Below are 11301 nucleotides of genomic sequence, written 5' to 3'. Positions count from 1 at the left end.
TATGAAACTTATCGATTATAATGATAATTTTATTAAAGAAATACAATGACTGTGAGCAATGCTTTGAATTATGACATGACTAAATGACAACAAATGATTTGTGATTTACTGGTGCAATAGAATCATATCTATGAATTATTGATGATTTGAGCATGCATTACATGCTTTATGATGTAGTACTATGAAATGTTTTATTTTTACAATACTTATTATTTTTTTAATTGATATATTGTTTATATGAAAATTTATACTCAATGTGGTAAGAAAATATAAGTTTTACTTACTGAGTTATATAGCTCATATCTCTTTTTTTTTTCTTTTTTTCAAATGAATAGGATTATTAGAAACGAACGATAGTTCAGGCTTGGAGTCCATGCTAGCGAGTTTAGAGATTTTATAGTAAAAATTTTAGTTCTTAAATTGATTAAGAATTTGTTATTAGCGATTTTTTAAATTTTAGGTTTATATATTTTGATATTTAAATTTAGATTTAGTTGCTCTGAATTAATTTTTATTGAATTATTTAATGGATGATGCATTTAGATATTTTATTTTGTTTGAGATTATGATTGTTGGCTTTGTGTTATTGTGGTTGTATCCTATGATAGCATATCATTGTGTTATGTTTTGGATTTGGAGCGCGCACTATGAATGTAACTGATACAGTTAGGATGCATCCATATAGTTGCCTTGCTTTAGACTACCATGATAGAGGCATGTGGATGCAACAACACCCACACAACCTACTTGTTTACGCCACATCCTAATTTACAATGGGAGCTCAAGAGTGCCATATGGCATTGCCAGAGGCTAGATAATGGGAAAGTCTCAATAATGAGAAGTAGGCTAAAAGGGTCAACTTTGACATGACAAAGCAATATAGAGATCATTAATTAGGAGATCGTTGGAGATCAGCTAAGATAGTCATCGTCAGACATGAGGATCAAAAGATAATAGTAGGCCGATCAAATCGTAACTAGATATCATGCAAGATAGACTGAACCATGCTTAAAATGAATTAGTTGAATTAGATCGAGTGATTGCTTGAGGCGTCGTTTGAGTTCCATAGATAGCAAGTATGGGTTGATTATAGGTATGACCCGTAAGGGAGGGTAAATAGTGATTGAAGAAGCCGATCGTGCCTTGTGTTAAAGAATGAAGCCTTTAAAGTGGAACATAACAAGCGAAAGCAGTTATTGAGAGATTGGAATGTAACAAGAGGTGATATGGGTAAAATCGACTATGGCAATTTTTCGAAGAGAGCAGATGTTAGCACTGGAAAAAGATAACTATCCAAAAGTTAAGAAGAAGAGGTATAAATTGTAGGGTTTCAGGGTGGGCATGCATAGCGGAAACATAATGGATTTCAAAATTTTAATAAAGAAATCCTAAATATTAAACCCTTATACCAGCATCTCCTTGATGATTAACAATCATATATAATATAAATTCAAGATTAAATTTAAGTTATAGAAGAATACCTGCAGCGCTTAATCCAAATTTCAGTATAACCTCCATCAGGCGTCCAAGTGTTCGCCCTCCAATGGTGATCCACACAGGGCTATGATCAAGACACCAACTCTTTGAGAGGATTCCTCCTCCAAAATTCTCACTTTGAGAATTTTCTTGAATATCAGGACCTCAAGACCCTCTTCCTCTTTTCTTATCCTTTCTATCCTATCTTTCTTCTCTCCTTGTCTTCCTTAATTCTCTTCCTAGACTTTGTCCTAAAATCAGACTTGTCCTTACTATTTTTGGACTTATCCTAACAAGAGAAGAAAGAGACTAATTGGACAATAGGGAGAAGATGTTAGAAAGAAAGGAGGAATTGAAAATCTGAATGAATCCAATCCCCCGGTGCACCCCCCTTTAAATACTTAGCGATGGGTTGCCTACGGGAATTTTTCGCGTCCCTTCCACGTGCTATCTCGCATCCATCAGAAAATCTCATACCTCCTGATGAATTCTCATGTCATCTGAAAGTTTTTGACACATGGCAATCATCAAAAAAAAATTCAAGAGATGCTTCATGCAGAAGGACTCTTCGGAATATTTTTCTCAATAATTCTCCGATAAGTCGCGCAGCTTCCCATGGCATAATTTTTTTCCACCACCCATCAACATAATTTTATCCATCCAATGGCCAAAAATTAAGGCACTAACATGAGAATGTCGTGAAAAAAAATTTAGATTAAGAAGTGGCGTGACAAATGGGTTAGAGTCCTTCACAAGTTGGACTCTTGGTCAGGCGTATGATCAGGCTGACAGGATTTCCAACTTCAACGAATTTTCATGATTAAATCAGAAGAAATTTTAACTTCAAAAAATTTTTTATGCTCCAAATAAAGTTAGGAATCATTCAAAAATTTATTTCATCATGGAACATAGGATAAGCTCGAGGATGAGGTGTCTCATCTCTGGGATGCGAAAGCTGTTTCTGCACACAAAAATTGCACCCACGCACAAGAAAAATTCTTGACTCATGGAGACTTAGTTTTCTGGCTCCAAATTTTTGGTACATGCAGCCAAGGGCTGAACCAACTCAAATCCAAAATTGATTTGAATTAATTTGACTTTAATTAGCCCAATCTAGAATCAATTTCAAACCCGATTCGAAACAAGGAGCTAGTTTTTTGCAACATGTGCTAGCATGTCAATTTTGCAAACATGATCTAATCCAATTAGACCCCTGATCAATATCCTTTGTGTGTGACCCATTGGGTTCCACATCTAGCCAGCAATAGGTCTGAGTTCAAGTCGATTTGATTTGATTAGAATTTAATCTAACCGATCTAGATCCAATCGAGCTAACCCGATTTCAGCAATTAGAATTCTTTCTAATTGGTGATTGAATTAAACTCCTTAATTCGATCAAATCCATAAGACAAGGTTGACGTCTAGCAACGTATCATGTCTACCTAGAAGATATAAAATTTTTGATACAAATACCAAAAATATCCTTCAGTGAAAAGTTACCATGCAATTTGATCCTACAATCTTCTTGCACCCTGAATATGACTGTGGATATGGAATGATGTCAAATTCAATATCATACTCATATTTCTCTCAATCTTATATAATGGTTCAATTAATGAAATATTAGAAACTCTTTCTAATTTTCATTCTGCTTTGACCAAAGGCTTCCTGAATCATCAATCAATCAGAGCAAGTAGGATGCGATCTCCTCTTATCAGGAGTGATCGATTTCATGTTGACATACTCACAAACTCCATACACATTCTACCATATCTAGAATACTCCGTACATGACTAAGTCACGAATGAGTATGAATCAAAAAATATGGATTCATGTATACAAGGTTCTATGGTAGTCTCAAGTCAAAGGATTATATGCACAACTTCCACTATAAGAAAACATCTCTTGACCGGTAAGTAAATTTCATAAGATATTTCTTAAATCGGATCAATTCAGTGAACTCATTCTCTAATGAGCACCCACTTTCTTGTATTAGTGTCTCATACAAGTGGCTTATGAGATCTGCCACCCTCTCCATTGAGCATACATAGAAAGTGCTAATCTATCGGAATATTGATCCTTGACTCAATGCTCCTATGACTAGGAATATTCTAAATCAGGACTTTTAAGATTTTAGGTCTCATAGGTATGATCTCATCATAACCCTAAACCCATTTTTCTGATTTATGGAGTTCATCATAATCATTACTAAAGTAAGATGCAGCATATGATGAAAAATGCCTATTATTATTTAAAGAGTCAATACATAAGTCTGGAAGATTACAAGGAAAATCCATCAAAATACAAATTTCGATTGGCTTGTAGGACATATTCCTTTCAATCTTCCACTTGCACTAAAGCCAATTGTCCTTATATTTTATCCCCATACAATCGAGATGGCAATCGAACTGCTGCTGTGGTAAACCTTAATGAATGGGTCTGCTATATTATTCTTTGTTTCTACTCGTTCAATGACAACATCTTATCTTTCGATTATTTCACGAACGAGATGGAAGCGTCTTAGAATGTGCTTGGATTTATAATGAGATCTTGATTCCTTTGCTTGAGCAACTGCTCCAGTATTATCACAGTAAAGTGGTACTGGATTCTTAACCTCAAGAATGACACCCAACTCAGTGATGAACTTCTTCATCCAGACAGCTTCCTTGGCGGCTTCACTTGCAGCTATATATTCTGTCTCAGTGGTTGAGTCAGCTACAGTCTGCTGCTTGAAATTTTTTCAACTAACAGCTCCATCATTAAGAGTAAAGACATATCCTGAAGTGGATTTGCTATCATCAGGATCTGATTGGAAACTAGAGTCAGAATAATTTTCTAGTTTTAAATCAGATCCTCCATATACCAGAAAAATATCTTTAGTCCTTCTTAAGTACTTAAGAATATTTTTCACTGCTTTCCAATGATCCTCTCCTGGATCAGCCTGAAATCTATTAACTATGCCTAAGTCATAGGCAACATCAGGCCTAGTACATAGCATAGCATACATGATCGACCCTACTGCCGAAGCATAGGGAATATAACTCATTCTATTTATCTCTTCTGGTGTTTTAGGAGATATCTTTTTAGAGAGATGATGCCTTGACTCATGGGTAAATAACCTCTTTTACTTCCATCCATGCTAAACCTCTTTAGTACTAAGTCTATGTACTGGATTGGGACAAGCCTAACATCCTCTTAGATCTATCCCTATAGATTTTTATACCTAGTATATAGGATGCTTCACCCAAATCCTTCATGAAAAACTTACTTGATAGCCATGTCTTGACCGATTGTAACATTGGGATATCATTCCCAATAAGAAGTATGTCATCTACATATAAAACTAAGAAGACAATGGTACTCCCACTAATCTTCTTGTATACACAAGGTTCATCCATATTTGATAAAACCAAACTCTTTGACTGTAACATCAAATCGGATGTTCCAACTCCTCGAGGTCTATTTTAATCCATAAATAGATTTCTTAAGCTTGCATACTTGATTTTCTCTCCCTTTTGAGACAAACCTTCTGGCTGAGACATGTAAACCTCTTCCTCAAGATAACCATTAAGGAAGACGGTTTTCACATCTATTTGTCAAATCTCATAATCATGGTATGCTGCTATTGCAAGCATAATCCTTATAGATTTGAGCATGGCAACAGGTGAAAATGTTTCATCATAATCAATATCCTGTTTTTGTCTGAAACCTTTAGCTACTAATCTAGCTTTATAGGTTTCAACTTGGCCATCCGCTCCAATCTTTTTCTTATAGACCCATTTGCATCCAGTAGGGGTCACACCCTCAGGTGCATTAACCAAAGTTCACACTTGGTTGGAATACATGGAGTCCATTTCGGATTTCATAGCCTCTAGCCATTTGTCTGAGTTCCTTCTCGTGATGGCTTCTGTATAGGTCAAAGGTTCATCATTCTCAATGATGTGGGCTTCATTATTCTCAATAACGAACCCATACCTTATAGGTGCATTTTGCACCCTATCCGACCTTCGGAGAGGTGTACTTTGTGTTTGTATTTCATTAATGGATATTTTTTGTTGAGGATTATCTTGTGCTTGCATTTGTAGGTTTTGAACTTCTCCAAGTTCAATTTTCTTTCCACTACCTCTTTCTAGGATAAACTCTTTTTCCATAAAAGTGGCATATTTATTGACAAACACCTTATGTTCAGTAGGATGGTAAAAAAGGTATCCTATACTCTCTTTAGGATATCCTACAAACAAGCATTTATCTGCCCTAGCACTCAGCTTATGTCCAAATTTTTTTTTAATATAAGCTGGACAGCCCTATATCTTAAGATACTTAAGATTAAGCTTCTTTCCTCTCCATATCTCATATGGAGTGCTTGGCACTGATTTTGAAGGTACTCTATTCGGATATAGACAGCAGTTTCTAGGGCATGTCCCTAGAAAGAAATTGACAAATCTGTAAAGCACATCATGGACCGCACCATATCTAATAAAGTACGATTCCTCCTTTCTGCTACACCATTTAGCTGTGGTGTATAGGGAGGGATCTATTCTGGAGAATTTCATTTTCTTTAAGATGATCTAAAAATTTATTGGATAAGTATTCTCCTCCTCGATCAGATCGAAGGATTTTAATATTTTTTTCAATTTGTTTCTCGATCATACTTTAATACTCTTTAAATTTATCAAAGGCTTCGGATTTGTGTTTCATAAGATACACATATCCAAACCTAGATAAATCATCAGTGAACGTTATAAAATAAGAGTATCCTCCTCTAGCTTCTGTTGTCACAAGACTACATACATCAGTATGTACAAGTCCTAATAACTCACTTGTTCTTTTTCTATGTCCACTAAATGGAGTCTTAGTCATTTTTTCCATAAGACAAGATTCACAAGTACCTAATGATTCATAATCATAAGGATCAAAGAACTCTTCTTTGTATAACTTGTTAATCCTTGTCTTACTTATATGATCAAGTCGACAATGCCAAAATAAAGTATTATTCAACTCTTCTCTCTTTCACTTTTTACTTTCATTAATATGAAAAACATTGTTATTAGATAGAATTAGAAGACCATTATTAATAACGCCATGACAAATAATTTTATTAGAAAAAGAAATTGAGCAACTATTGCTCTTTCCATTTATTTCATAACCTCGTTGTAATAGTAACGATACAGAAATAATATTTCTAATGATCTTAGGCATATAATAACAGTTTTCTAGCTCTAAGATCTTTCCAGAAGGTAACTTTAACATATATGTCCCTACAGCCTCTGCTTGGATTGACTCTCCTCCAGCACTGTAGAGCTTGAAGTCATCCTTCTTCAGCACTCTAATGTTCTGCAGCCCCTGCAACGACTTGCAGATATGAGAATCGCTGGCGGTATCCAATACCCAAGAGTTGAATTGGAAGAACTTAATGACAAAATTGTATGTATCTCATACATACCTTTTGGTGCATCGCTTGCACCTGCCTTTACAGTTGCAAGATATAACTTACAATTTTTTTTCCAGTGTCCTACCTTGCCGCAGTGAAAGCAGGTACCCTGTCTAGAGACTTTCTTTCCCTTCTTCTTTATCTTGCCACCCTTAGAATTCAGTGCTTTCTTTGAACCCTTAAAACCTGACTTCTTCTTAGAGGTTTTACCCATAAGAAGAAGTGGAGCCTTTTCTTTCTTAACATGGCTCTCAGCTGTTTTAAGCATATTTAACAGCTCAGGCAAGGAGGTATTCAATTTGTTCATATGATAGTTCACAACAAACTGAGCGAATGACTCGGGAAGAGATTGCAGGATCAAATCCTGACTTAATTTTCCATCCATCACAAAATCAAGTTGACCCAATCTAGTGATCAGATCAATGACCTTCAGGACATGGTCTTGTACGGATGATCCCTCAGTCATTCTAGCACGGAATAACTGCTTAGATATCTCATATCTAGCAGTTCTACTCTGTTCTCCATACAACTCTTTAAGATTGAGGAGTATGGATTGAGTATCTATGCTCTCATGCTGCCTTTGCAATTCATTGCTATAGAGGCCAGTATGATGCACTTGACAGTCAAACTGTCATTCTTCCACATCCTGTATGTGGATACCTCCTCTTCTGTGGCATCATCCCCAACCTCTTGTGGTTCAGGGATGTCAAGAATATAGGAGAACTTCTCCTGAGTGAGTACGATCTTTAAATTTCTCAACCAGTCCACATAATTGGGACCGGTCAACTTGTTGGAATCTAAAATTCCTCGCAATGATAGTGAAGATGCCATTTGTAGAATTTAATCTATAATAATTAAAGAATATTACATAAGCAAACAACTCATATTGACTCATACAATTAAATAAGGTCTTTAGATTTAATTATGTCTCCCACTATTTTATCGAATATCATAACACTCTACTATTTCATATTTCATATTTATCTTAGTGGGATTGAGATCCTAATTCCTCATAATGATCTTGTGTTAACACAACAAATCCTTATGAGTTCATAGGTAGGAAACTCTTTCCAATTACATCTCATGCAATTCTCAATATTATATCTTGGTCTCTAAAATATTATTAGCTTTGTGTTAACACAACAAGCTATAATATTTTAGTTAAGTTAGATCCTTCATTTCAATACAGTCAAATTCTAATATAACTGTCCTTGTGTTAACACAACAAAGCAGTATATTCTAAATTGCCGTAAGCATCTTCTATGCACCAGGATTATGTTATATCAATCCTTATGACAAGCCTCATGTTAACACAACAAATTAACCATAGTTCATGATGTAATATTAACCTAGTACGAAGGAAGGCCCTTAATAGTATTTTCAACATTAGGATTTTTCAATATCAATATCGCTTAATCAAATTAGCCAGGTAAGTAAGGTAGGGGTCCCCTCGTTGCTTTCTTTAGACACCAATAAATTGGCCAGGTCAGACAACGGAATCAATTAAAGAACCACCTATAGCACTTTCCTAGACACTAATTGATCAATTGATCAAGAATTGGTTAACCCATAGTTGCATATCACTACCACTTAATATAATTTTCTAATGAGGGCTTTTATTTGGTCTCATGCACATTCTAACTACATAATACCCATTTATGTATCAACATTAAAATTTTCTACATGTGTAAGTGTAACATATGGACATTCATCATCCTAGGACAACCATGCAGCATAACTCCGTTATGCTAGGACAACCTTATGTCAAGATGATGAAGTGGTGAATCATATATGCATTATTTCATATCATCATATGATAGCATAAATCATTTTATAGTATAAATCATACTATGGATCACATAAATATTATGTATATATGATTGAACCAAACAAGACCAGCTCTGATACCACTGTAGGATTTCAGGGTGGGCATGCATAGCGGAAACATAATGGATTTCAAAATTTTAATAAAGAAATCTTAAATATTAAACCCTTATACCAGCATCTCCTTGATGATTAACAATCATATATAACATAAATTCAAGATTAAATTTAAGTTATAGAAGAATACCTGCGGTGCTTAATCCAAATTTCAGTATGACCTCCACCAGGCGCCCAAGTGTTCGTCCTCCAACGGTGATCCACACAGGACTATGATCAGGACACCAACTCTTTGAGAGGATTCCTCTAAAATTCTCACTCAGAATTTTTTTGAACACCAGGACTCAAGACCCTCTTCCTCTTCTCCTAGCCTTTCTATCCCTACCTTTCTTCTCTCCTTGTCTTCCTTAATTCTCTTCCTAGACTTGTCCTAAAATCGGACTTGTCCTTACTTTTTTGGACTTGTCCTAACAAGAGAAGGAAAAGACTAATTGGACAATAGGGAAAGGATGTTAGAAAGAAAGGTGGAATTGGAAATCTGAATGAATCCAATCCCCCGACGCACCCCCCTTTAAATACTTAGCGATGGGTTGCCTTCGAAAATTTTTTGCGCCCCTTCCACACGCCATCTCGTATCCATCAGAAAATCTCACGCCTCCTGATGAATTTTTATGCCCATCTGAAAGTTTTTGACACATGGCAATTATCAGGAAAAAATCCAAGAGACGCTTCATGTAGAAGGACTCTTCGGAATATTTTTCTCGATGATTCTCCGATGAGTCGCACAGCTTCCCATGGCATAATTTTTTTCCACCACCCATCAACATAATTTTGTCCATCCAATGGCCAAAAATCAAGGCACTAACATGAGAATGTCATGGAAAAAAATTCAGATTAAGAAGTGGCGTGACAAATGGGTTAGAGTCCTTCACAAGTTCGACTCTTGGTCAGGCGCATGGATCAGGCTGACAGGATTTCCAATTTCAACGAATTTTCACGATTAAACCAGAAGGAATTTTAAGTTCAAAAAAAATTTTATGCTCAAAATAAAGTTAGAAATCATTCAAAAATTTATTTCATCATGGAACATAGGATAAGCTCGAGGATGAGGCGTCCCATCTCATGGGATGCGAAAGCTATTTCTGCACACAAAAACTGCACCCATGCACAAGAAAAATTCTTGACAAGTGGAGACTTGGTTTCCTGGCTCCAAATTTTTGGTACATGTAGCCAAGGGCTGAACCAACTCAAACCCAAAATTGATTTGAATTAATTTGGCTTTAATTAGCCCAATCTAGAATCAATTTCAAACCCGATTCGAAATAAGGAGCTAGTTTTTTGCAACATGTGTTAGCATGTCAATTTTGCAAACATGATCTAATCCAATTAGACTCCTGATCAATATCCTTTATGTGTGACCCATTGGGTTCTATGTCTAGCCAGCAATAGGTCCGAGTTCAAGTCGATTTGATTTGATTAGATTTTAATCTAACCGATCTAGATCCAATCGAGCTAATCTGATTTCAGCAATTAGAACTCTTTCTAATTGGTGATTGAATTAAACTCTTTAATTCGATCAAACCCATAAGACAAGATTGACGTCTAGCAACGTATCATGTCTACTGGAAGATATGAAATTTTTGATGAAATACCAAAAATACCCTTCAGTGGAAAGTTACCGTGCAATTTGATCCTGCGATCTCCCTGTACCCCGAATATGACTTTGGATATGGAATGACGTCAAATCCAATATCATACTCATATTTTTCTCAATCTTATATGATGATTCAATTAATAAAAAATTAAAACTCTTTCTAATTTTCATTCTGTTTAATCAAAGGCTTCGTGAATCATCAATCGATCAGAGCAAGTAGGATGCGATCTCCTTTACTAGGAGTGATCGATTCCATGTTGACCTACTCACAACCTCCATACACATTTTACCATATCTAGAACACCCCGTATATGACTAAGTCATGAATGAGTATGAATCAAAAAATATAGATTCATATATACAAGGTTTTATGGTAGTCTCAGGTCAAAGGATTACATGCACAACTCCACTATAAGAAAACATCTCTTGACAGGTAAGTAAATTCCATAAGATGTTTCTTAAGTCGGATCAATTCAGTGAACTCATTTCTAATGAGCACCTACTTCTTTGTATTAGTGTCTCACACAAGTGGCTTATGAGATCTGCCACCCTCTCCATCGAGCATACATAGAAAGTGCTAATCTATCCGGAACATTGATCCCCGACTCAATGCTCCTATGACTAAGAATATTCTAAATCAGGACTTTTAGGATTTTAGGTTCATAAGTATGATCTCATCATAACTCTAAATCCATTTTCCTGATTTATGGAGTTCATCATAATCATTACTAAAGTAAGATGCAGTATATGATGAAAAATACCTTTTATTATTTAAAGAGTCAATACATAAGTTGGAAGATTATAAGAAAATTCATCAAAATACAAATTTCGATTGGCTTGTAGGGCATATTTTTTCATA

The sequence above is a fragment of the Elaeis guineensis genome, chromosome 11 (assembly GCF_000442705.2).
Source record: "Elaeis guineensis isolate ETL-2024a chromosome 11, EG11, whole genome shotgun sequence".
Lineage (NCBI taxonomy): Eukaryota > Viridiplantae > Streptophyta > Magnoliopsida > Arecales > Arecaceae > Elaeis > Elaeis guineensis.
The sequence above is the reverse complement of the archived record's forward strand: the minus strand, read 5'-3'. Positions refer to the sequence as shown.